Source organism: Narcine bancroftii, chromosome 3, assembly GCF_036971445.1.
Source record: "Narcine bancroftii isolate sNarBan1 chromosome 3, sNarBan1.hap1, whole genome shotgun sequence".
Classification (NCBI taxonomy): Eukaryota; Metazoa; Chordata; class Chondrichthyes; order Torpediniformes; family Narcinidae; genus Narcine; species Narcine bancroftii.
Genome location: NC_091471.1, coordinates 15852147 through 15879988, shown reverse-complemented (window position 1 = coordinate 15879988; position 27842 = coordinate 15852147). Strand labels below are relative to the sequence as shown.

Sequence of the window (27842 nt, the reverse complement as noted above, 5' to 3'; positions counted from 1 at the left end):
GGACTACGTCGTTCCTGGAATTGCGTGATTGGTAACAATTGAGCAAAGTCCATAGCTTCTTTAGGGTTATCAAAAAATTTTGGTTGACATCCATCCTGGAAAATCTTCAATACTGCAGGGTATCTAAATGTTACTTTATATCCTTTTTTCCATAGCACTTCTTACACAAGATTAAATTCACGTCGTTGAGACATAACTTCTTGACTCAAATCCGGATTAAAAAAAAACAAGATTGTTCTGGACCATCAAAGGAGATCTACTTTGTTGCGCATTTCTAATAGCCACACGCAAAATTGTCTCTCTATCATAATAATTTAAACAACGGAGCAGAACAGGTCTTGGATTCTGTCCTGGAAAAGGCTTTCTTCTCAGAGCTTGGTGAGCACGTTCCAGTATTAAACCTTCCGGGAACTTATCTTGTCCTAACACTTGTGGAATCCAATCGGTAAAAAATTTTCTTGGATCTGGTCCTTCTATATCTTCTGGCAAGCCAATAATTTTTACATTGTTCCGTCTAGACTGATTCTCCAAATAATCAACCTTTTTCGCTAAATATTTATTCTGAATTTGTAAAGTTTCAATTGTTTTATTTACGTCTTGTATTTGATCTTATACCTCAACTATACCTTGGTCACAAACATCAAGTCTTTCATTTGTTTCAAGCTTAAAAGCTCCATAATCAACCATCTGTTGAGTATTAATATCCACCAAGGTATTAAGCTTAGTATTAACTTGAACCAAAGATTTACCTATCTCTTTGATTGAAGAAGATAACTTAAATTCAAGATTCTTGATAAGCATATCAACTGGAATAGATTCAGGCAAAATAGGATCCTGTTGTTTCTGAGTGACCAAAGGATCTTCTTTTCCTTCCCTTAATTTAACTGCTTTTCTTGCAGTATGACTACGTGTAGAAACCCCTGCCACAACCTCCTCAGCAGTATCTGAAGACTGATAGTCAGGGTTATCCTTAACCCATATTACATCAAAAGCCTTCATTACATCAAGATCTGTTGAAGTCTTCATAACTGGTGGTGCATTTCGCAGCGCCACCGCTGCATCAATCGGTGGACGTCTCTTTAAAGTCGGGTCTTCAGCTGGCGGCGTCCCAGCTGTTCCAACTGTCAAAGGTTCAGTGACAGCGCTCATAGCGGGCGTTGATTGAAATACAGGCGTCTGGCTAGCCCTTTGTTCCAAAGGCTACTGGGCGCCATCTTTAAAGAGCCCTACCGGTACAGAGCGGAGCTCCTTTGCCGAATCCTGCACTTCTCCTCTTGGATCCATTCCACGCTGAGTCCTGGCTTCTTGTAAACAGGTAGGCTCAGATAACTTCGGGAAATGTAATTTCTTAGCGACCTGTTGCCGTTTTCTTTTACTTTTTTTCAGCAATTGTACCATTAGAAGCTAGTTCAACACCTCTAACTATTTATAAACTTTTTAGAAAGTTTTAACGGGCACTTATAGACAAAACAATAACAAAGAGTCAGGAGAGGACTGGAAGGCACGTCTATTCCTTACACCATCTTGCCACGCCCCCCAGGTGGAAGGTTTAAAGAATATTACAAGGTTCCCGAAAATCACTGCTGAGGGTGGGTGGTAAGGCAGAAGCGGACAGGTACATAGACATGCAGAAAATAGTTTAATTTGACATCATGTTCAGTACATAAATTGTGAGCCAAAGGCACTGTTCGTGTGCTGCACTGTTCAATGCTGTGAGTTAATTACCTTGGTTTGTTAAATCAAGTCAATCAGTCTTCCTTAACAAATTCATACTGACCTTAATTAACCTGTGTTTATTTAAATAGTTTATATTTGTTCCTCATAATTGATTCAAATAATTTACCTACCACAAAGATGAAACCAATTGGCTTGTAATTGCACTATTTATCTGTTTAAGAGTCTCCAATCATCTGGCACTACTTCTGTAAAACAAAGATGATTGGAAAAAAGGCCAGAAGCCTCAGTCCTTTTTGACACACTGGAATGTATTTCACATCTTATCAACTCTCAAAGATACCAAATCTTTTAATAGTCCCTCTTTTTTTGAGCATCCCTTTCAATAAATGTGCCACTTCCTTCCTGAGCTGCACTCAAATTTTGTAAAAGCAATTAAACTTATTTCTTAGAAACCTATGCATACCTTCCATCTCCAGCTTATATTATTGACCTCTAATGGGCTCCATGCTAAACACCATTACGATTGCTTTTTGTGTACTTAAAATTATTCCCATTTGCTTTGATTTTATGTTTCATTTTTAATTCCATCTGTTTTTTTCTTCAATTTCATTCAAAGTCAGAAGAATTTATTGTCATGAACATGTCACAAAATGTGCTGTTTGATGGCAGCATTATAGGTGCAAAATTGCTATCAATTACATATAAAAAAATTAAATTAGTGAAAAAGAAGAGAGAAAGAGACGTAGTATCTGTAGTTCATTGTCCATTCAGAAATCTGAGGGGAAGAAGCTGCTTCTGTATAGTTTGGTGTTCATCTTCAGGCTCCTGTAGCTCCTGTGAGGGTCTTGAGACACCACCTCTTGTCGATGTTCTCAATGGAGTAAAGGCTAATGCCCAGGACACTGTTTCCTTTTTTTGTCTCATTCTCTTATGATCTTGTCATCCAGAATGTTTTGGATTTTCCAGCTCCATCGTTTACCTTTTTAGAAACAGGTTTATCCTGAATCTCCTCTTGATTGCCTGCCATTGCTGCAAGGCCGACTTTCCAAAAAGTAGGTGGTTCCAGACTACTTTTGTTCAATTACTTCTCAGACTCAAAAACTAGACTTAGCCCAATTTAGAACTTCTATTCCTATTTAATCTTTGTCTTTTTCCATAACTACACAAAATTGCATTGAATAATGTTCACTCTATTTTCCTTTATAGTTGCTTGCAGAAATTATAATGTTGATGTTGTCTATCACTTGTTCAAACAAATCCATACTAAAGTTGAGTTGAGTTTTCCACGGTTTATTAAATGTTATATCTGTTACTGTATTATTACAAGCCATTAAAGAACATTGATATACGATACTAAAACAATGATTAAACAATTAAATGATTAAACGGTCAATAAAAGTTGTCGGAACAACTAATTCCTTCCATTTTGTAGAACAAATAAAATCAAAATTGACCATTTATCTCAAACACGCAGAGAGAGCTAGCAAGGTGTTACTAGGAGACAGCATGAAATATGTCAACGTCTACTGGCTTCTTGCAGAATTTGTTTTCATCTTTCATTTTAAACCTAACAAATAATGAACAAAAATGATTTTGCACTGAGGCCACATTCATCTCCCTAGTCTAATTCTCCAAAACAAAATTCATTATTGCAGCCCCCTACCCTTTACTTTGTGTTGGTCTTCCTAAATACTGTCTGAAAAAGTTATTTGATTGCAGTTTAAGAATTCTGTGCCATTGGTTCCTTTAATAATGACTCTGAACCCCAATTAACATTTGCGTGATTAAAATCTTCAGAACCATTGCATGAGCATTCTGCATGTCAGAAACTTCACTGCAAATGTGTTTTTTTTTTAATTGCATGCTATCGATTTAAAGGCCCAGAACACATTTTCTCTTTTATATTCTTCAGTTCAGCACAAAATATAGCTTAATTCAATGAACCTTCACATGGATCAACTCATCTTGCAGCTGGGGGTATGGAATGAACTTTCGTCAGTGGTGGTAGAAGCAAGATCGATGTTAATATTCAAGGATAGGTTGGATAGGCTTATGGACGGGAGAGGTGTGGAGGGTTATGGGCTAAATGTGGGTCAGTGGGACTAGGTAGGAGATAATGTTCGGCAGGGACTAGTAGGACCAAATTAGCCTGCTTCTGTGCTGTAAATGGTTATATGGTTACAATTGTTTCTTAAAGAAATATTTCCACCACCTATCTTTTATATCCCCTTCTCTGTCTCAGCTAAAAGCTCCACAACCAGGTACATGAAGCTCCCATTACTGATGCTCAACATCAGGTTTCTGTAGTTGCTGCTTCCACCAGTCTATGAGTACATTATGTACATTGCTGCGTGCATGGCATGTCCTATTACACACCGGCAGACTTATTTAATAACTCCGAAAATGCTGGAAAAATTCTGCAACATTCATGGAAAGACAGAGTTAACATAACTGTTTCTCTTTGTTTCAGATTTTCATGTTTCTGTAGGTTCTTTAATTTTCAGATTCCTTTCATGACCTGAAATTTCTACCCATGAATGCTACCTGATCCGCTGAGTCCCTCCAGGATCTCACTGTTTCTGGAGCTGATTGTGGGCTTCTGGAAGAAATCAGGAGAACACAAACCAGTCTTCATCAAGGGATCAGCAATGGAGAGGATCAACAAATTCAAATTTTTTAGGTGCCAACATCTCTGAAGATCTGTCCTGGGGTCTACATGTTGATGCAATCACGAAGGCTCTCCAGTGGTTAGACTTCATGAGGTTTGAAGAGATGTGATATGTCATCAAAAACTCTAGCAAATTTATACAGGTGTATCTGGTTGCATCATTGTCTAGTATGGAAGTGCCAATGCACAGGACAGAAAAAAACTAGAGTTTTTAAATCAGCCAGTCTTCACTTCATCGAGAGGACATCTACAAGAGGCAGTGTTTTAAGAATGCAACCTCTATCCTCAAGGTCTGCCACCACCCAGGCCTTGCCCTCTTCACACTGTTACCATCAGGAAAAAAGGAACAGGAACCTGAAGACGAGCACCTCGCAGCATGAGGACAGCTTCTTTCCCTCTGCCATCAGATTTCCGAATGGACAATGAACCATAGACACCACCTCACTTTCTCTAATTTTCTTGTACTATTTATTTCTGAAATGTAATTTCTAGCAATATTTGCACTCTAATACTGCCACAAAACAATAGTGTCCATGACAATAAATTCTAATTCTGTTTGCTCAAGATTCCAGCACATCCAAGTATTTTGCGCTTCTCGACTTTCAGTCCTTCAGTTTGCCTTATAATCTTACTAACTTTCTGTTCTCACATCTGCCTTTCTCCATCCCGAAACTTTGATGAGCTTTCTATGCCCCTGCCAAACTTCCTTATGCCTTCTCTTAAAGCACAGTTAGAAATCAGCAGGTATAACCTTGTTGGCATAACAAATTCGTGGGTGGAGTAGGACCACAACTGGGACTTAAACATCCAAGGGAAAAGACAGGCAGGTGGGCAGAAGGAGTGGGGTGGCTCTGTTGGTAGATTAAAAAAAAACGAATTCAAATCCTTAGCAAGAGTGGACATTGGATTACGATTTGTAGAAATCTTGTTGGTAGAGTAGAGAAACTGCAAGTATAAAAACTCTACAGATGATATTATTTTCATGACCCTTCATTCCATCCTGATGCACCTAGAAAATTATGCTTCAAAAGCTAGGCTGTTGTTCATTGATTTCAGCTTGGCATTCTTAAACAGTCCCCTGGAACCATTGTTGATTCTAATCCAGTGGTTCTCAACCTTTTTCTTTCCACCCACATCCCACTTTAAGTGCTCTGTGATTGGTAAGGGATTGCTTAAAGTGGGATGTGGGTGGAAAGAAAAAGGTTTTAAAATCCCTGTTTTAATCGTCCCTCATTGACTTGTCATGTGCAAAGGAAATGGGCCAATGACCATTTTTCTCAAGCAAAATATTTCGGTAACAATTGGGTCTGGAGCAGTGATTCTCAATCTTCCCTTCCCACTTACATACCACCTTAAGCAATCCCTTACTAATCACAGACTACTTTTGGCATAGGGATTAGATAAAGTGGTATGTGAGTGGAAAGAAAAGGATGGAGAACCACTGGTCAAATTACTAGAATTAGCAATGGTTCCAGAGGACTGTTTAAGAAAGAAGAGGTAAAAGACAGAAAATTATAGGTCTCTTAGCCAAACCTCATGGTTGCCAAGATTCCAGAGCCCATTATTAAGGGTGAGGTTTCAGGGGGAAATAATGAAAAAGACAGGCAATGGAGAATCCTTGGATGTTGTTTACTTGGAGATTCAGAAGGTTTTTAGACAAGGCACCACACATGATGTTGCTAAACAAGGAAGGAGCCCCTCGTAAAGGTCATAGCATGGACAGAAGATTGGCTGACGAGCAATATAAAAAGGGGCTTCTCTTAAACAGTGGTGTTCAAGCAGGGTTGTGTCCACAACCTTTAATGTTCTATGTAAATTATTTGGATGATGGAATTGCTCGACTTGTGCCAATTTTGCAGATGATACAAAGATAGTCGGAGAGGCAAGTGATATTGAAGAAGCAGGGAGTTGGCCGGCGGAAGGACTTGCACAGGTTGGGAGAATGGGAAAAGAAGTGGCAGATGGAATTCAGCCATGGAAAGAGTATGGTCATGGACTTTCTAAACTGAGAGACAATTCAGAAGAGAGAGGTCCAAAGGGACTTGGGAGTCCTGGTGCAGGATTATCTGAAGGTTAACTTGAGTTTGAATTGGTTGTAAGGAATGCAAATGTGATATTGGCATTCATTTTGAGAGGACTAGAATGGCCCAATTCCGTTCCTCAGTCTTTGTTACTTAAGAAGCACAGGCAAACCTTCCAGCCTCAAGTACAACTTGTCTACTCTGTTCAGTTTCCCCAGAACCATCCCCAATGGTCCAAGAATTTAATGTATTCCCTCCTGCACCACATGAAAAGCTGTTTTCTCTGGTTGGAATCTCTAGTCAGTAGCAAAATCTCAATGGGTCAATGTTTTGTGTCAAGATGAAAAATAATGTCTTCTTTTAGATAAAAACACAATGCTGGAGAAACTCAGAAAGCCAAACAGTCTCCTTTATATAGCAAAGATAAAAATACATAACCGTCATTTCAGGCTTGAGCCCTTCATCAAGGTATGGAGGGCTCAAGCCCGAAATGTCAGGTATTTTAGTTTTATCTTTGCTATATAAAGTACACCGTTTGACCTCCTGAGTTTCTCCAGATTTGTGATTTTACTTCTACCACAGTGTCTGCAAATTTATGTATTTTACATCTGTCTTCATTCAGAGTTGGGTACCTTGGAATTCTCTAGCCAGGAGAGTTGGGATGTACAGGGTGCATCTCCAGTAGCAGTTCAGATGTAATATCACTGCATAACAAGAGGGTTTCTGTTTTTTTTTCAGATTCCTATCTCTTGCGTTGCAAAGCATTTTGTAGCCAATAAAATATTACTGAAATATGGTACCAGTGCTGATGCAGAAACTTTGTGGAGTGTGATACTTCCCTGAGGCATCATGCTTGGAACCTGAGTCTCTAAGTAAGGGGCCATCTAAGATTGGGAAAAAAATCTTCTTCAGACAGCATGAATCTTTGGGATTCCCTCATCAGGAGATCTATGAAGGTTCAGATGCTGAGTATATTCCAGACAGAGATCATCAAAGTTATGGGTATTATTTTATGTTAAAAAGTGACAGTTTGCCTTAGAGAGCCAAGGTGAAGGTGGACTGCTGAGAGAGTGGGAAACAGACTGAGCATGTGCAGAAAATGATCTAAATATGTCTGGACTTGGATGATAAACCTCCACCACTGGGTGGTGGTGTGCAGTGGAAGAAGGCCCAGAGCATGAGTTATGGTCTGGAGGACAGTTTAGAATGTTGGGATTTCAAAAAGGATGAACATTCCGAAGGCAGCCAGAAGGATCCGGACCAAGCCAGTTGTTCCTCTTTCTGCAAGCAACACAAGAAGACAACTTCGAATTTTGTGCTCTCTCTCTCTCTCTCTCACACACAAAGATCTTTTGGCTTCAGTTTACTAAACAAAGTTTATAATCTTTGCTTCAGCTCAGACTTTGTAAGTCTTTTGTGTTTTGTGTCTAAGTTTTTCTGTGGGCTGGTTAGAAATAAAACTTAGACTTTAATTATATTTGCTATATTTCGGCTGGGGAATTTATTAGTTTTACACTGTTATAGAAATTTGCATAGTAACCAGTGGGCATTGTTATAAAAGGAGGGGGGGGGGGATTTTGAATTAAAGTTTGAAGGTGAAATTATGTTAATAAAGTAGTTGTTCATCTTTACACCTGTGTGATATGCCTTCTTTGCGGTTGCTGGTTTGATCTTGTAACATAATTTGGGGAATTCATCCAGGATCAAACCAATTTGGAAGTTTAAGGGGTGATTGACTTGTGCTTAGTTATCAGTCGTCTGAGTTTGACTCAACCTCCAGCTTGAAATTAAACGGTGAGTGTATAAATCACCAACTGAAAAACCAGCAACCATGATCCTTCATACCTGACCCTTCAGTGGTTAATTTAAAAATGCCTAAAGAGTCAGATCTGATGATTATAGTTGGCAAGTTAAAACTTCTTACAGTAAGAACTGGGATGAAAAAAAAAGGAAATTGCCCGAAAGATTGTTAAGCTCTATGTAGGAAAGGGGGTATTTGAAGAAGCTGCAAGAGAACAGTTTCCAAAGGAGAAAACTTCAGAGGAAGTAAAGTTGGCTTTGAGAAAACTAGAATTAGAGGAAAAAAAAGAGGCATAAAGGAAAGCTGAACGGGAAGCAGTAAGGCAGGCAGAAATGGAGGAAAGGGCAGCTGCAAGGGAGGAGAGAGAGAATGAACGGAAACCTGAGCTAGAATTAGCTAAATTGAGGCAGACCCTAACCCAAGGAGAGGAAGAAGCCCAAAACCCGCGTGTTGGTCAGGAGGAGAGGTTTCTGGTCAGTAGAGAAGTGAGGTTAGTTCCTCCATTTGAGGAAACTGAAATAGACCAGTATTTTCAGCATTTTGAGAAAGTAGCTGTAAATTTAAAATGGCCACCAGAACAGTGGTCACTCCTGCTACAGAGTATTGTTAAAGGGAAAGCCCAACAGGTGTACTCGTGTCTTACTGTACAATAAGCAGCTGATTACGAATTTGTAAAGCAGGCTATACTCCGATCTTATGAATTAGCTCCAGAGGCTTATAGTTCAGGAGTTTAAAAAAAGCAGCAATCCAATCTTATCTGGATTTTGTTTATAGGAAGGATGTATGTTTTGATCGACGGTGTGCCGCAATGAAAGTAGAAAATAACTTTGATTTATTGAGGGCAATCATTCTGATTGAGAAGATTCAAAATTGTGTTCCTGATGATATGCAAGTGAACTTGGCAGAGAAAAACATAAAAAACTTGGCAAGAATTGGCTAAATTCGCAGAGGAATATGCTTTAACGCACAAGCCTAAGTGGACACCAGATAAAACCTTTCAAAGGAATACTGCTGATAATCCAAGTAGAGTAGAAAGAAAATATAGAAGTGAGGTTAAAGGAAGAGATGAAGAGAAATGGGTGAAGGAAAAATTTTCGAGTGTTATTTGCCACTATTGTAAGAAGCCAGGGCACATAATAGCAAATTGGCCTGTACTGAAAAGAAAGAAAGAGAAAGGGGTGGTACCAACTGCCTGTGTTCAGAGTGAGAAAGTTAGGGATATACCTTTGCATAGAATAGTGATGAAATCAGACTTAGTTAATGGCCCGGTTAAGATAGGGATAAGATCAAATCTGTTGGTGGATGGAATTTCTCCTTGTTAGGGAATGATTTAGCAGAGGGTAAAGTCATACCTGTGATGGAACTCACAAGTAAGCCATTGGTTTATGAGTCCGAAAAGGATTTGGAAATCTACCTTGCATGTGTCATTACTAGAGCCATGTCTAGAAAAATGGTAGAGGTAGATAAAGATGATCCTGTAGTGGAGGCAAGCATTAAGGACAAACTGAAGGATCCAGCTTTGCTTTTGTCAAGAGATGAATTCTTCTTTCTTTGGCTTGGCTTCGCGGACGAAGATTTATGGAGGGGGTAAAAAAGTCCACGTCAGCTGTAGGCTCGTTTGTGGCTGACCAGTCCGATGCGGGACAGGCAGACACGATTGCAGCGGTTGCAATGGAAAATTGGTTGGTTGGGGTTGGGTGTTGGGTTTTTCCTCCTTTGCCTTTTGTCAGTGAGGTGGGCTCTGCGGTCTTCTTCAAAGGAGGCTGCTGCCCGCCAAACTGTGAGGCGCCAAGATGCACGGTTTGAGGCGTTATCAGCCCACTGGCGGTGGTCAATGTGGCAGGCACCAAGAGATTTCTTTAGGCAGTCCTTGTACCTTTTCTTTGGTGCACCTCTGTCACGGTGGCCAGTGGAGAGCTCCGCCTGGCAGATGTAGGCAGCCTCCAAGAACGCGGCGCGGGCTACACACTCTACTGGTCTGGCAAGCCTTCGGATGAACGACGCCTATCTGGTGTAGGCTTCATGGTCAAGAGCTTCATTGCCTCCAAACTCGAAAACCTTCCGACAGGCCTCTCGGACCGAATCATGTCCATGCGACTCCCACTTCAAAACAAGCGTCACATCACCCTCATCAGTGTCTATGCTCCAACCCTCCAGGCGGAACCAGCAGAAAAGAACAAGTTCTACACCGACCTGCGCAACCTCATCCAACGTACCCCTACAGCCGACAAGGTTGTCATCCTGGGCGACTTCAACGCTCGTGTCGGCAAAGACTCAGAAACCTGGCCAGGAATCCTGGGCAAGCATGGCGTCGGCAAGTGCAACGACAATGGGCGCCTCCTGTTGGAGCTCTGCGCAGAACAGCGGCTTGTCATTACAAACACCCTTTTTCAGCAGAGGGACAGCCTTAAGACCACCTGGATGCATCCCCGATCCAAACACTGGCACCTCCTGGACTACATCCTGGTGCGAGAAAGTGACAAACAAGATGTGCTCCACACCAGGGTCATGCCTAGCGCGGAATGCCACACTGACCACCGGCTGGTTCGCTGCAAGCTCAACCTTCACTTCAAGCCAAAGCCCAGGAACAATAAAGCCCCCAGAAAGAGGTTCAATGTTGGAAAACTGCAGTCAGACGAAGCGAGAGGAAACTTCCAGGCAAACCTCAAAGCAAAGCTCGACGTTGCAACCCGCCTCACGGACCCGTCCCCTGAAACCCTCTGGGATCAGTTGAAGGCTACCATACTGCAATCCACTGAAGAGGTACTGGGCTTCTCCTCCAGGAAAAACAAGGACTGGTTTGACGAAAACAGCCAGGAAATCCAGGAGCTGCTGGCAAAGAAGCGAGCTGCCCACCAGGCTCACCTTACAAAGCCGTCCTGTCCAGAGAAGAAACAAGCCTTCCGTCGCGCATGCAGCCATCTTCAGCGCAAACTCCGGGAGATCCAAAATGAGTGGTGGACTAGCCTCGCCAAACGAACACAGCTCAGCGCGGACATTGGCGACAGACAAAAGCATGATCCTGATCTTGCTGGGATAAGAGATAAGATTCTGTCAAACCAAGAAATTGAAACTGTGCCAGTAGGTTACTTTGTTCAAGATGGAATATTGATGAGAAAGTGGAGACCGCAAGTGATACCTGCCAGTGAAAACTGGGTGGTAGTAAGGCAAGTTGTAATTCCTAAAACTTACAGGAATTAAATATTAAAGTTGGCTCATAGTACACCTTTAAGAGGTCATCTTGGAGTGAAGAAGACGGTAGAAAAGATAAGGAAACAGTTTTATTGGCCGAAATTAAGAAAGGATGTTGTGAACTTTTGTAGAACCTGTCACACTTGTCAACTGGTGGGCAAGCCTAATCAAGGACCACCAGTGGCACCTTTACAACCCATCCCTGCTTTCAGGGAGCCCTTCTCAAAAGTGATAGTGGATTGTGTTGGCCCATTGCCAAAAACCAAAGCAGGTAATGAATATTTGTTAACACTCACATGCACAGCTTTAATGTATCCAGAGGCTATTCCCCTGAGAAACATTAAAGAAAAGATGATTGTGAAGTCTATGCTAAAATTTTTCACACTGTTTGGCCTACCAAGGGAAAATCAATCGGACCAAGGGAGTAATTTTATGTCTGGAATATTTCAACAGGTGGTGTATGCAGTGGGAGTTCATCAAATTGTGTCATCTGCCCATCATCCTGAAAGTCAAGGGGCCTTGGAAAGGTTCCATTTAACTGTGAAAAATATGATGAGGGCTTACTGTGTGGAAAATAAAAAGGATTGGGATGAAGAATCCATTTGTTATTGTTTGCTGTTAGAGAGGCAACTCAGGAGTCTCTTGGCTTTAGTCCATTTGAGTTGCTGTTTGGTCATGAAGTCAGGGGTCCATTACTATTGTTGAAGGAACAGTGAATACATAATGATATACAATCAAAACTGTGGATTATGTTTTCAAATTTAAAAACAAATTACATCAGGCTTGTGAGATGGCAAGGAAAAATTTAAAAACTGCTCAGGGAAAAATGAAAATTCGGTATGATCAAAAAGCAAAAATTAGGGTCATTAAACCTGGCGACAAAATATTGGTTTTGTTTTCAATGCAGTCAATTCAGTTTTCAGGACTATAAAGGTGAAATCAAAAGTTAACCAGGTCACCTATGTCATTGAGACACCTGATCATCAAAGAGAGACACAGGTCTGTCACGTGAACATGCTTAAACCTTACTTTTGAGAAAATGACTGAGGAGGAGACTAGGATTCCAACCAAGGTGCTAATTATAGAGGAAAGTAAGGAGGAGATAAATTTCGGGGAAGGTCATGGAGCACACAAAGTGATAAGCCCCAGGTTGAAAAATTCTATAGTTTTGCAAAACTTAGACATCAAGTTAATGCATTTGACTAAATCAGAAAGGGAAGAAATGAAGACATTACTTATGAAATTTAAGGATATATTCCCAGATGTTCCAAGAAGAACTACTGTGGCTTGTCATGATGTGGAGGTCTGTGATGCTAAGCCTATTAAGCAGCATCCTTACTGATTTAATTAGGAAAAGAGCAGATTGTTGGATCAAGAGGTGGATTATATGCTCAAAAATGACATCATCCTAAAATCAAGTTCAAATTGGAGTTCACCCTGTGTTCTGGAGCCTAAGCCAGATCGCTCAATTAGGTTTTGTATAGATTATCGAAAGGTAAACATGGTGACAAAGACTGATGCGTTCTCTATTCCCAGAATAGATGATTGTATAGATAAGGTGGGGAAGGCTAAGTTTCTTACAAAGACTGATCTCTTAAAAGGATACTGGTGTGTTCCTTTGACAGAGAAAGGCAGGGAGATTTCTGCATTTGTTACACCTTCGAGATTATATATGTTATGCCTTTCGGGATGAAAACTGCACCTGGCACATTTCAGAGAATGATTAATGTAGTGATTCAGGGTTTAGAGCACACAGGAGCCTATATCGATGATTTAGTAATTAGTACGGATACATGGGAAGAAAACATGCTTGAATTAGAGCAGTTATTTCAGAGACTGGTGGAAGCACACCTCACAGTGAATTTGCACAAGAGTGAGTTTGGACATGCCACTGTAATTTATCTGGGTTATGTGGTAGGTCAGGGACAGATGGCATCGGTTGGAGCAAAAGTATTGGCTATCACTGAGTTCCCTATCCCTGGTTATAAGAAAGCTCTTTGGAAATTTTTAGGTATGATTGGCTACTATCGTAGATTTTGTAAAAACTTTGTAGAAATTGAACTTCCATTAAAAAAAACTACTTGGAAAGAAAGAAAAATTTATCTGGTGAGATGCATACCAGGAAGCTTTTCTGAAGTTAAAGGCCATTTTATGCCATCAGCCTGTACTTGTGTCCCCTAACTTTGAAAAGCCCTTCTTTGTAGCCGTGGACGCCAGTGACAAAGCGGTTGGTGCTGTACTGTTACAGAAGAAGTATGGTGTTGGAATAGAACATCCTATTTCATACTTCTCAAAAAAAGTTTAACGACCATCAACAAAATTATTCAACCATTGAGAAAGAGTTATTCGCACTTGTTTTAGCGTTGCAACATTTTGATGTGTATATTTGTACTGCTCAAAAACCGTTAATAATATATACTGATCATAATCCATTATTTTTTCTGTCTAGAGAGCCAAGGTGAAGGTGGACTGCTGAGAGAGTGGGAGACAGGCTGAGCTGAGAGAGTGGGAGACGGGCTGAGCATGTGCAGAAAATGATCTAAAAATGTCAGGACTTGGACGAAAAACCATCACTGGGTGGTGGTGTGGAGTGAAAGAAGGCCCAGAGCAGAAATCATGGTCTGGAGGACAGTTTAGAATGTTGGGATTTCAAAAAGAATGAACATTCTGAAGGCAGCCAGAAGGATCCGGACCAAGCCAGTTGTTCCTCTCTCTGCAAGCAACACAAGAAGACAACTTCGAATTTTGTGCTTTCTCTATCTCTCTCTCAAAGATCTTTTGGCTTCAGTTTACCAAACAAACTGAATTTTGTTTATGATCTTTGCTTCAGTTGAGATAGAAGTTTTGTGAGTCTTGTGTGTTTTGTGTCTAAGTTTTTCTGTGGGCTGATTGGAAATAAAACTTAGACTTTAATTATATATGTTATATTTAGGCTGTGGAATTTATTAGTTTTACACTGTTATAGAAATTTGCATAGTAACCAGTGGGCATTGTTATAAAAGGAGGAATTTTGAATTAAAGTTTGAAGGTGAATTTTTGTTAATAAAGTAATTGTTCATCTTTACCCCTGTGTGATAAGCTTTCTTTGTGGTTGCTGGTTTGATCTTGTAACAGAGAGAATGAAGATGGGATTAGCACTGAAAAATTACATACATGTAAAAGATCAGCCACAATCTGACTGAACATTAAACCAGGCCCAATCAACTAATTCTCTCCTCATTGAACGAAGGATGGAATACAGAATTTGGACATTATGAAATTCAATTAAAAACATGCCAATTACCAGAAAATCAGCTTTGTTGGATAAACGCTGGCGTAGAAATTAGGGAATCAAACATTATTGATGACACGGTATACTCTCCTTTCATATAGGTTATACGTCAACAGTCGATGTTGACGCAGTGGTGTTCAATGTGGACTGAAAATTCCGCACGGTGAGATCCAAATTTTTGGTGTTCTGGTTGTTCCAGTGTGAATGGTTTCTCAAGAAGGTAGGTATGATAATTGCCGACAGAAAAAATCACGTCAGTTATATGCAAAAAACATAATTGTTTCAGGAAAATGATCTTCTTAAGACCAAAAGACTATAAGACATAGGAGCAGAAATAGGCTATTCAGCCCATCGATTCTGACCTGCCATACAATCAAGAGCTGATCCATTTTCCCACGCAGCCTCACTGCCTGGCTTTCTTTCCATAACTTTAAGTCCCTGGCTAGTCAAGAACCTATCAATCTCTCCCTTAAATACACTGAATGACTTGGTCTCCACATCCATCTGTGGCAATAAATTCCACAGAATCACCACCCTCTCTGACTGCAGTAATTCCTCTACATCATTGTTCTAAGTGGATACCCTTCGATCCTGAAGCTGTGCCCTCTTGTCCTTGATGCTCTCACCATGGGAAACAACCTTTCTACAGCCCCTTGAACACTTGTGTTCCACTAAATTGGCCATTCAGTGTCCCAGGATAGGAATGGCATTTTTGATGTTCACATTTGACCACTCTTAACTGGGACACTACATATTCACACTTGCAAGGAGCCATCCCCGGGTTTGGACTGTTTTACCTTCTACCATCTACCATTATGACGCATCAAGTGATGGTGGATCTTATATTTGAACAAAATTAATCATACCTAATTATAACATAATGAAGCTTTATGAACAGCACACTATGAGCACTTCAGCCTCTCTTGTGGTCGTGGCAACCTATATAAAGCTTTATAAGGAACCGAGGGAAAGTGCTGGCAATAAATAGCAATAGCTGACAATTTTTAAACAGTGTGGGAAAGTTAGTAGTGCTATCGCGCGCAATTTATACAGTGTGAGAAAGTTGGTATTACGTATAATTTATAAATACTGTGGAAGAAAGCGATGGCGGACCTGTTCTCCCGGAATTCTGTGTGGTAGAGAAAGGGCTATATGCACGGCTGTATCCACGAAGCACACACGGAAGGGTTTCTCTGCCACATGGAATTCTGGGAAGCCATGTCCGCCATCACTTTTTCCCCCCGCCCCCACAGTCTTTATTGTGTACTATAGTACTACCAACTTTCTGACGCTGTTTAAAAATTGTCCACTATTGCCACTTATTGCCAGCACTTTCCCACGGTTCCTTACAAAGGTTTCTATAGGTTGGCACAACCACAACCGAGGCTGAAGTGCTCATAGTGTGCTGTTCATAAAGCTTCATTATGTTATGCTATTTATTTCCTCTCTCTCTCTCCCACTGCGACTTTCCCATGGCAAAGTTTTATACCTTCATTTTAATCCTTTCTTCCTTCGTGTTCCTGCACTCACGCAAAAACCTTGGGTCATTTCAATCCAGAATGCAATTGCCTGTTCTACCCTTGCCTGAGTGCAGAAGTCGGGGATTGTCGAGGCAGTCTATCCCTGGCGTGACATGATGTCATCTCATGTTGGGGTTGAGAAGATCTTCCTTTCACACTAGATTCTTTTTTAGGCCGATTGTCCGTTAATTCCTGGGACCACTTGCAAGTGTGAAAGGAGCTTACATTTACTCTGTCTTTGTCTTTCATTATTCAAAATGATTAAATTGGAAAAGAAATACAAATCAGTGTTAATTGCTCTCAAGCTCAAATTATTTGTAACTGCATTCATCCCATCTGTAACAGTGGAGAAAGACATAGCAAATCGAGACTTATCACCACCGTGTGTGCATCTCCTGCAGGGCATCCATTAAGTGATTACCACAGATAATCTGCTTAAGAAGAAACATTATCTGGGAAATGCCAGTTCCTGCTCCCATACTCACTACAAATCTTTTAACAGGTTGAAACAGTGACTTGACAACCTGTTTTCAACTGTGTAGTTATTCATTTACAAGGAAGCCTGGAGCTATTATCCCAGCTTAATATGTAAACTAATGATCAATGAAAGAACGAGAATGGAAAAGGTGGTATGTGTTGGTAGAATGGTGTGGATAAGTAGGCCTCAGTGGTGTCAGCCCTTCTACTACAGGGCCGGGCATCCTTCGGTCTGCGATCCAAATTTATCTGGCCTGCAACCCTAATGTGTTTGCCCATTCACCCTCAGCCACTCCAACATACACCATTCGCGACACTAAACTGTCAGCCTTTGTCATTAGTGGCCCCGGGGACAGTGTGTGTGAATTAAACATCCCTCACCAAAGGAAATATTTTGTGGCTATATAAATGCCACCCGTTCCTTACAGGCAGCAAATGACTGCGTTCACACGGAATGTTCACTGCGGTCTATCCACGTCATTATAACCAGGAATCGATCATCAACCATTTTTGATGTTCACATTTGACCACTCTTAACTGGGACACTACATATTCACACTTGCAAGGAGCCATCCCCGGGTTTGGACTGTTTTACCTTCTACCATCTACCATTATGACGCATCAAGTGATGGTGGATCTTATATTTGAACAAAATTAATCATACCTAATTATAACCCTGGAAAAATAACTCACCTTATGCTTCGCCCTCAAGATGGACCTGAGACAAGCTGTGCATCAGTGGCCAGCTGTCCCGCTCTTAATCCCAGGCCACTCATCAATGGTGAATATGGGGCCGGGCAACCAACGGGGCAAACCTTTTGGAGCAACCCCGCTATCCTGAGCAGCTGCCAGCGCTGCCTCCCCACTCCCCTGAGCCACCCTCTGTTCCCTGCTCCCCGATCCACCCAACTCTCCCTGCTCCTGAGTCGCCCCCTCTCCTCGCTCCTGAGCTGACCCCTCTCCCTGCTCCCCCTCTCTCCTGAGCTCCCACTCTCCCCAATCTCCACTCTTCCTGCTTCTCCCTCTTCCCGCTCCCTTGAACCGCTCAAAAAGGCGCAAAGCCTCATGCCCATGTGTGGGACGCTGCGATGTTCCTTCATCGGACTCCAGTTGCAAGTAAAACTCATTTAACACAACTTGGAAATGGGATTTACTTCACATGCCCGTAGTTCAAAACACTCAAGAGGGCAGAGAAATTAAATAAAAGCAGGCAGGCTGGATCAAAGGCAGAAGTTGAGAGAAATACACAATAGCTTCTACTGAGAGATTCAAGATTCTGTATTTGACAAACTTATTTATGTCTGCAGTTTTGCAACAAAAATAATTGTTACTGATTATTCGTAAAACTCTTGAACTATTTGAAGAATTATTTAAAAGCAACCATGTTTAAATGACAGTTTGCAGCACTCCAAATGCCTGTCTGAAATATTTATATTCAGCAATGGATGATTTTATTACTCCTGCTAAGTAGTTAATTCTGCCGGTAGTACGATTGAGAGCACAACTCCTCGAGATGATGTCTTGCTATTGGCATCAACAACCATGTCATTCACTATCGAAATGCTTTCAAACAACAAACAAAATCAAGTTTCCCACTGGTTGAGCTGCTGTCTATTTTGGGGTTAGCTATTTTGTTTTCATTATGATTAATTTTTCTCCTCTTTGACTTTAATGCTTTTTTAATTGTGTAATTTTAATGACTATCTCGTGATATTTGGTGCATTTCCAGATTTGAAGATGCCTTCCTTGACCAGAAATGCATCTTCGTAGATTTTTTTGAAGGAATACAGTTGATCTTGTTGCTTGAACTTTTTCTGTGGATTGATTTTTGATATATTATATTCATACATTGTACATTACGTTCTTCAAGCAGAGACAATTAAAAACTTAAATTACACAATGACTGTGTGTTACAGAGTTCTGTGTTGTGCATTGGCCTATGTGTTGTGTGGTTTTATGTTAAAAAGCGACAGTTTGCCTTAGAGAGCCAAGGTGAAGGTAGACTGGTGAGAGAGTGGGATACGGACTGAGCATAAAAATGATCTTAAAATGACTGGACTTGGATGATAAACCACCACTGGGGGCACTGTGGAATGGAAGGCGGCCCAGAGCATGAGTCATGGTCTGGAGGACAGTTTAGAATTTTGGGCATTTTAAAAGGGATGAACATTCCGAAGACAGCCAGAAGGATCCGGACCAAGCCAGTGGATCCTCTCTCTCTGCGAGCAACACAAGTCAACTTCGAACTTTGTGCTCTCTCTCTCAAAGATCTTTTGGCTTCAGTTTACCAAACAATGAATCCTGTTTATGATCTTTGGTTCAGTTGAGATCAAAGTTTTGTGAATCTTGTGTGTTTTGTATCTAAGTTTTTTCTGTGGGCTGGTTGGAAATATAACTTAGACTTTAATTACATGTTATATTTAGGCTGGGGAATTTATTAGTTTTATTAGTAACCAGTGGGCATTGTTATAAAAGGGGGGATTTTTGAATTAAAGTTTGAAGATGAATTTTTGTTAATAAAGTAATTGTTCCTCTTTACCCCTGTGTGATATGCCTTCTTTGTGGTTGCTGGTTTGATCTTGTAACACTGTGTTTCAGTATTTATCTAATTTATGGTCGCATCAGTGCTGCCTACTGTTCACTGACACACCATCTATCCCATGCCTGGTGAAAGGTTGCCCACCCTGCTATATGCCATACCTTGATTAAGGGCTTAAGCTGGAAACACTGGTTACCCTTTACTTCCTAGAGATGCTGCATGACCTGCTGACTTTCTCCAGCACGCTTGTGTATTGCATTTTACCAATGGTTTTTAAACTGCCCCCCTAAACTCACATTCCATCTTAAGCAATCCTTTTGCCATTAGTGTTCTGGGTTTAGTGAAGGATGCTTCAGGAAAGAAAAACGTTTGAAAACCACTGTTTTAATTGTGCCTAATTGACTAGTTATGTGCAAAGTTTCATAATTCCAAAGGAAATGGGCCAATGACCATTTTCCTCAGTCAAGAGCTGTGGTTCTTAACCTCTCCTTCCCACTCGCGTATCTCCTGGAGCAATCCCTTACTAATCACAGAGCACATGGCATAGGGTTTGCTTAAGGTGGAATGTGAGTTTTGAAAATGGCTGAATTACACATTTGTGTATTGTGGCACAGTTATATCAGAGGCAGAGTGATTAACAATGTTGATACAGCACCACCAATCAGGACCAGGAATTGTGTTCCACGCTGTCTGTAAGGAGTTTCTATGTTCTCCCCATGTCTGTGTGGGATTTCCCCAAGGGCTCTGCTTTCCTCTTACCCTTCAAAATAAACCGGGGTCATAGGTCAATTGGGCGGCATGGGCTCGCAGGCCGGAAGAGACTGTTTCTGTGCTATTGATCTAAAAAACCAGAGACTGTAGAGTTTCCTGCTTAACTTTTAGAGTGTCTTCCCTTTGTCTTGCAAAGGGCATTATTCTGGTGTATCTTCCGCATTGGGGAAATCAAATCCAGATTAGGCGAGCCCAGCTTTGTGGAATAAACCTTCAATCCACAAATGTGAACCACACTTTACTCCTCAATTTCTTTCCTTAGGGGCTGTAAGGGGCACCGACGGGCAATTGGTGCTGATGGCAAATCTTGTCTGCCTGATGGTAGACAAAAATAAATTTTGTGAAGTATCACATTTTGTGCTATATTCAATGACAATAAAATAATCTTGAATCTAATCCAAATTGATGCTCCTCTACTGAAGCATAATAAAAAGGAAATGCACACATTTTTTACTAATTTGATTGCCCTCAGAAAAACTATCGCATTTGACCTTTTTCTCCTTTGTTTCCTTTCCCCTTCAATTTTCAATCTGAATTATCTCTTAAAATTTTCCAGTTGTGAAGGTCATCTAACTTGAACATTAATCTGTTCTTTGTACAAACACTGCTGAGTCATGCCTTGCATTTTCAATTACAAATGTTTTAGTCTATGGTATCTGACATTTTAGTTATCCTGCCATCCATTCTCAATGGGGGCTGCACGACCCCCCCCCCCCAGGAGGGGGCATGGACTGAAATCATAAAAGGTTTTTGATGTTTTTTGTAAGTAGTCGATAGGAGGGAAGTACAGAAGAATCCAACTAAACTTGACTGCTTCACAGAGAGGGAGGCCCATAAACTTGGAGCAGAGTCCTAAGGGGCCCACAGCCAAAAAAAGGTAGAGAATGGCGCCCATCCCTCAACTCTTTCTCCGTGCATTTCTTTTCTCCTTTCTCATTGCTTCTACCTTTTCCAAAAATAAACAAATGGAATTTGTAGTTTTAATTGATGTACTTGAGTGGAATGGGCTCGTAAGCAACAGTTCTTGGACTAAAGTGGGGCAGAGGATTCTGAGCTGTCATATGCTGATAGGATAAATGCTCCTGAAATTATAAATGAAGACAAAAACTGATTATAATCATCAGTGATTTCATGCACAAGCACTTACAAAGCATTTTTTTGTGTTAAGAGTGAAGTCTTACATAGCAAAATTCCCGGTATCCAAAATTTAAGCCACTGCAGCCTCAAGCAATCAGCAAAAAAAATCAAGGAAAATAAATAGGTTAAGAATATGAAAGTTTAAAATTGCATCCCCCCCCTCCCCCTCAACCCCACCACGGTTAGTTTGCCATAAACACAACATGCAATCTCAAGCAACCTGCAAATGAACTTATCTGGCATCTACCAACCCCCCATAGATGCTGGATACCAGGTTTCACTGTGTTTTCACAGAAATTACACAAAACAAACTGCTTGTTGAGGATACATGCAAAATATTTGATTAATTTCGATTTGCTTTAAACACATAAATTCCTCCATCAAATCTTGTGTTAAACCGATAATGGAGCTAAAGTTAATTCATGCGTTTAAAAAAACTCCGTAAGATTAAGTAAACTATATAGTCGGCTGACAGCAAGCATTTGACAGAAAAGGTAACAATACTTGGTAACGAAAGACCAATCTTTACAAATGATTGCTTTTCATGACGATTTTTAGAGCATCTATCAAGTACCATTGTAGGATGACTATTTTGCTGCAGGTCAAAGGGCAACCTGCTTTCATCAATATCCGGGGGAAAAAAGGTTTCTTCAGCCCTGTTTTTGATATATTTTTAGCAAATTAAACTACATGTCACAATGTTCTCTTTTCTCTGTGTGGCTTATTGTTTGAAGGGCAAGAATAGCTGGAGTGATCTTTAAAATGTTTCCAGATTGTGGAAAAATACAAGAAAAAAGATAATCCACTGCCATCGATCTGGAATTCTGCTTTATGAGCTTAAATGTAAGATTTTTTTTAAAATATTGACATAGAGCACAGTAACAGGCCATTTCAGCCCACAAGCCCATGCTGCCCAATTACACCCCATTAACTTAAACCCATGCAGCAACTGGGAGAATGCACAAACTCTTGACAGAGAGTGTGGGATTCGAACCCGAGTTCCGATTATGTTCCACCTAAAATTGCAATGTGCTTATAGAACTTCAGAAATATAAAAATATAACCAAAGGCAGCAAGACAATAAAAATATAACCATATAACCATTTATGGAGCAGAAACAGGCCATGTTGGCCTTTCGAGTCCGCACCGGTTCACTGATTTTGTGCGCCCTCTAATGTGGGCAACTTGCACCAAAAATTGCTGCAGAAATCTATATTGCAGCAGTTTCAGGAGTATACAATTACTGAGTACTCTAATTCTCAGGGAAGGGGTATAGGTGCCACATGACTCGTACTCAGGTTGAGGAACCGTTGCTACCCCTCCACCATCAGACTCCTAAACAATCAGAAGCACTTTTTACACAGAGCTTGAAAACTGGGTTTTATCTGCCTTTCGAGCACTGTGTGAAAGAATTGGTGGAGCATATTTAGTGGTTTTTATGCATAAAAGCCATGTAATCGCCTGCTCACATTTCAAAAAGAAAGGCAGATTTACCATTATTCCTGAGGACTGAAGAGGCAGATCACACAGTCCTTTTATGTAGCCCAGAGCAGTGCACCGTATCCCAGGGCAAAAGGAGGTGGGATGTGCATCACAGCAGTGGCTGCCTGCCCTATGACAGACCCGCCATTTCCTTGCCTGACAGCTCCCCCCACCCAGCTGCCTGACAACCCAAGTCACATTGCCTGACAGCCCCTGTACCGCTGTATGACAGCCCCCTCCCCTTTGCCTGACTGCTCCATCACCCTCTCCCTTCCTCTTCCATTCCCCTCCCTCTCCAACCCTTCCCTCTCTCTTCCATTCTCCCTTCCTCTTAGTCCATCTCCCCCCTATCATCCCCACAATGATCCCACCGCCCCGTTCCATCCTGACAGCCCTGTCACCCCACTGCCTGACAGCCCTTGGTGTGAGAAAGCAGGCGATATGGGGAGCGGGTGGTATGAGTGGGCAGCGTGAGAGAGTGGGGTGAGGGAGCAGGCAGTGTGGGAAGTGTGTCAGAGTTAGTGAGTGTAGCCTGACAGCTCCACCAGCCACTCTGTGACAGCGCAGCGGGGCGACGAGGCTGTTAGCGCGACGTCAATCATCTTAACTTCTTGGAGCCACTTTGAGCAGCAATCCTTTTACACAGGAGGTGGAGCGACTTTGCTCCACCTCGGACTCTTCCACTCTTTAGCAGTGGGAACCTGGATCACGTTGGACCCGCCAATCCACTTTTGGACCTTTTATGAAAGTAAGTGGAGAGTCTTAAAGGCAGAAGAAACCTGTCTTTACAAATAGCTAATTTTCACTATAAAAGGGCCTTTTGACTCATGGTGCTGGGTTTTTTCAGTTCTGTGTGAACATGCAAGCCGGCTTCCTAATTCCCTATGGGGATACCACGGCTTTGCAGTATAAAAGGGGCTAGAGACTCATTTAAGGGCTCTTACTTTGCACATTATCTATTATTGAATATTTATTTCTGTCTAGCACTGTCAGCTTGTTTCCACTTCTTTGCCTGCAACCCAGTCTCACTAATGACCACTTGCCAATTCATGCTCTAAGCTCATCTGCCTTTCCCACCATACACCTTGCATCGAAATAGATTTGGGTTTCACCAGAACTTCATGCCCCACCATAAATCCAACAATACCACTCCTGAAAATTCCATTTTTGCAATAATCAGATTTGTTACCCTTTTCTGGGAATAAATTTACATGAAGTCAACTTGGGCCTGGGGACTGATGATCAGAAAGTGACTTCCAAAAAACATTACTTTCCTCCTGGGATCTCTGCCCCATGGGATCTGTCTTTTGAACACTTCCCCAGAGCTTTAGTTAAAAAAAGACTTGGATGCTATAAATTCAAAGAGATTTGTGAAATTTTTACAAAGTATTTCTCACCACTTTTACATATTTTTAGCATTCCCGAGGAGTTATTTTTGTTTCCCAAAAAGTCCACAATCCTTTCTAGCTTTTCTGCTCAAACTATTCAATCCAGTTTTCTCAATTTTGCCGAGTACATCAAAACCCACTTTTTAAATTTATTGTTTTATTTCACACTTAATTCACATAATATGTCTGCATCAAGTACATATTATTTTTAATTTAAAATGTAGGACGAGTACCACTCATTACTCTACTCATCCTAGCCCCACAGTTTCTCAAATATATGTGCATCAAACATTTTATCATGATTCTACATCATAAGACCACAGATATAAGAGTGGAATTAGGCCATTTGGCCCATTGAGTCTGTCCATCATGGCTGATATACTACCCTTTTCATCCTCATTCCATTGCCTTCTCCCCATAAATCTTGATTCCCTTCTTGATCAAGAACATATATAATTCTTCCTTAAACATCCCCAGTGATTTGGCCTCCATACCCATCATGGCAACAAATTCCATTATTCACTTCCCTCTGAAGAAAGAAACTCAAAGGGATGTTTTTGTATTCTGAGGTTGTGCCACTGGTCCCAGACTCCTTCCCCTCCCCAGTAAGAAACATCCTATCCATATTCATTCTATCAGTCCTTTCAGTATTTGATAGAAGAATGAGAGTCTAACTACAACGACTACAATCCTAGAGTCTTCAAACACTCCTCACCTTTTCACTCCAGGCATAACCTTGTAAACCTCCTTTGGACCCTCTCCTACGCCAACATATCCTTCTTTAGATATGGAACCCAATACTGCTCACAATATTCCAAGTCTGGTATGACCAATGCCTTATAAAGACTCAACATCACATCCCTGCTTTTATATTCTATCCCTTCTATATTTTACATTCTCCCAATCAAAATGAATCCAGGCATTCCATTTGCCTTCCTTACCACTGACTCTACATGCAAGTAGACCCTTAGGGAGTCTTGCACGAGGACTCCCAAGTCCCTCCGCGTCTCTGATTTCTGAACTCGTTGCTCATTTAGAAAATAACCTATGCCTTCATTCCTTCCACTAAAGTTCATGATCATACACTCTCTACACTTTACTCCATCTGCCATTTCCTTGTCCAATCTCCTAAACTGCCCCTCCTCCGATCTTTGTATCATCTGCATTGGCCATAAAACTATCTAATACATCATCCAAATCATTAACATATACAATGAAAAGAAGTGGCCCTAGCACCGAGCTTTGCAGAAAATGCCGCTTTTATCCCTACTCTCTCCCTCCAATTTTCTAACCACCTGAGTATCTCTCCTGTAACACCATGGACTCTTGTCTTGCCTGGCAGCCTCGTGTAGCATCTTGCCATTCCAGGTAAACCTCCTTGATCTGTCCTTCCTGTTATTTCTTTAAATAATTCCAACAGGTTTGTTAGGCAAAATTTCCCCTTCAGGAAACGATGCTGACTTCAGCCTATTTTATCGTGTACCTCCAAGTAGATCGCAAGGTCACAAGACAAAGGAACAGAAACAGGCCATCGAGTCTGTTCCGTAAATCTACACTAATCTACTCTACACTAGTTCCAATTTCCAGTTTTTTCCCCATATCCCTTGATGCCCTCACTAATGAGATACTCTTGTTTAAATACTCCCGTGATCTGGCTTCTACTATTGAATGCGGCAGTGAGTTCCACAGATCAACAACCCTCCGGCTAAAGAAGTTCTTTCTAATCTCTGTTTTATATGGATAACCTCTAATTTTCAGACTATGACCCCTTGTCCTTGATTCACCCAGCTAAGGAAACATCTTACCCGCATCCACCCAATCTAAACCCTTCAAAATACAAAAAGCCTCTATGAGATCTCCTCTCATTCTCTTGTACTGCAATAAATACAACCCAAGAGCTGCCAAACGCTCCTCGTATATTAGCCCTTGCATTCCAGGAATCATCCTAGTAAATCTCCTCTGCACCCTCTCCAACAACATCACATCCTTTTTAAGATAGGGGGCCCAAACTGCACACAGTTCTCCAAATGAGGTCTCACCAGTGCCCCATAGAGCCTCATCAATACCTCTTTACTCTTGTACATTATTCCTCGTGAAATGAAGGCCAACATAGCATTCACTTTCTTCCATACCAGTTTCACCTGATCATTAACTTTTAGGTTTCCCTGCACGAGGACACCCAGGTCCCGAGGTCTGAATTTTCACCCCATCCAAATAGTATTCTGCCTGTTTGTTTCCACTGCCAAAGTGTACAACTGTACATTTCTCTATGTTGAATCTCACCTGCCATAATTTTGTCCAGTCTCCTAATCTGTCCATATCCTTCTGCAACTTTACGGTTTCTACTACACTTCCTTACTCTGCCACCTGTCTTGATGTCATCCACAATTTTGGCCACAAAACCATTTATACCGCAATCCAAATCATTAATATAAATTGTAAACAGCAGCGACCCCTGAAATGCCAGTTGATGAAGTAGACGATGTGGTCAAACAATAATCATGGCTTTTATTAGCAGAAACTCATGGTACAATAACTGTGCATACACAGTTAGACCCAAGGGGAGTGTGCTTTAACAGTAGAGATAATGCACAGTTAATGTTAGTACAGCAAGGTTCACCAAAGGGGAGACAGGCAGCTTGCCAGACATTCACCACAGTGCCCTTTTCTTTCCTTCGGGGTTCCAGCACTCCTGGATATTTCCTTTTCGGTTTCTAGTATTTCACTGGACTGCATGGCACTTCTCAGTGTTTTGGCTAGAGTGACTGCCCGGTCGTAGGTTAAGTGCTCTGTCTCCAGCAGCCTCTGTCGGATGTAACTGGAGTCAATCTCGTTGACAAAAGCATCCAGCGTCAAGGCATTGCGGTGTTGTTGCACATTGACTGCCCTGACATCACATTCGTTTGCCAGCGAGTCGAGGGCCAGTGCATAGGCAGCATCACTTTCCCCGGGTTTCTGACATCCAGTCAGCAACTAGTGTCGAGCAAGCACCACATCCCGTGGCGCTGCATAGTAAGTAGTCAGACGTTCCCGGGCTATAGCCAGAGTGGTAGCTCCTTGAGTTACAGCGAAAGGGACCTCACCAAGAAGAGAGTTCAGTTAGCCCCACTGTATCGCCTCATCGACCATGTTGTTTTGAGCCATATAGTAATCAAAACAAGCAATCCAGTGGTTGAAAATTTCTCTGGCCCTTGGGGCAGACTGGTCGATTATCAGCCGCTCTGGCTTGAGGGCTGCATCCATTTCTGCTAATAAAATTGAAGTGCCAGTTGGTGAAGTAGACAAAGACGATGTGGTCAAACAATAATCAGGGCTTTTATTAGCAGAAACTAATGGTACAATAATGAAAGACAATAGGTGCATATACAGTTATATCCAAGCGGAGTGTCCTTAACAGTCGAGATAATGCACAGCCAATGTTAGTACAGCAAGGCTCCCCAGAGGGGAGACAGGCAGCTTGGCAGACATTCACCACAGCCCCAATTCCGACCCCTGCAGAACACCACTAGTTACAGGCAGCCATCCAGAATGGGAACCCTTAATTTTAACCCTTTGCTTCCTGCCTATCAGCCACTTCTCTATCCAGTTTAATAACTTCCCTGTAATTCCAAGGGTCCTCATCTTATTTAGTAGCCTAATATGTGGCACCTTATTGAAAGCCTTTTGAAAATCTAAATAGACAACATCCACAGCCTCCCCTTTATCTATCCTACTTGAGATTTCTTCAAAAAACTCTAATAGGTTGGTCAGGCAAGATCTACCCTTTAAAAAACCATGCTGACTTGGACTTAATCTGTCATGCATCTCTAGGTATTTCATCACCTCATCCTTGAGGATCGACTCTAATATCTTCCCAACCACCGACATCAGACTAATCGGCCTGTAGTTTTCTTTTTTC

General features: G+C 41.4%; 1 protein-coding gene across 2 annotated transcripts in view; it reads right to left on the bottom strand.

Moving 5' to 3' along the window:
• The window catches only part of atrn (attractin), a 520815-nt gene that overhangs the window by 55094 nt on the left and 437879 nt on the right, over window positions 1–27842 (bottom strand). The window lies entirely within an intron of this gene.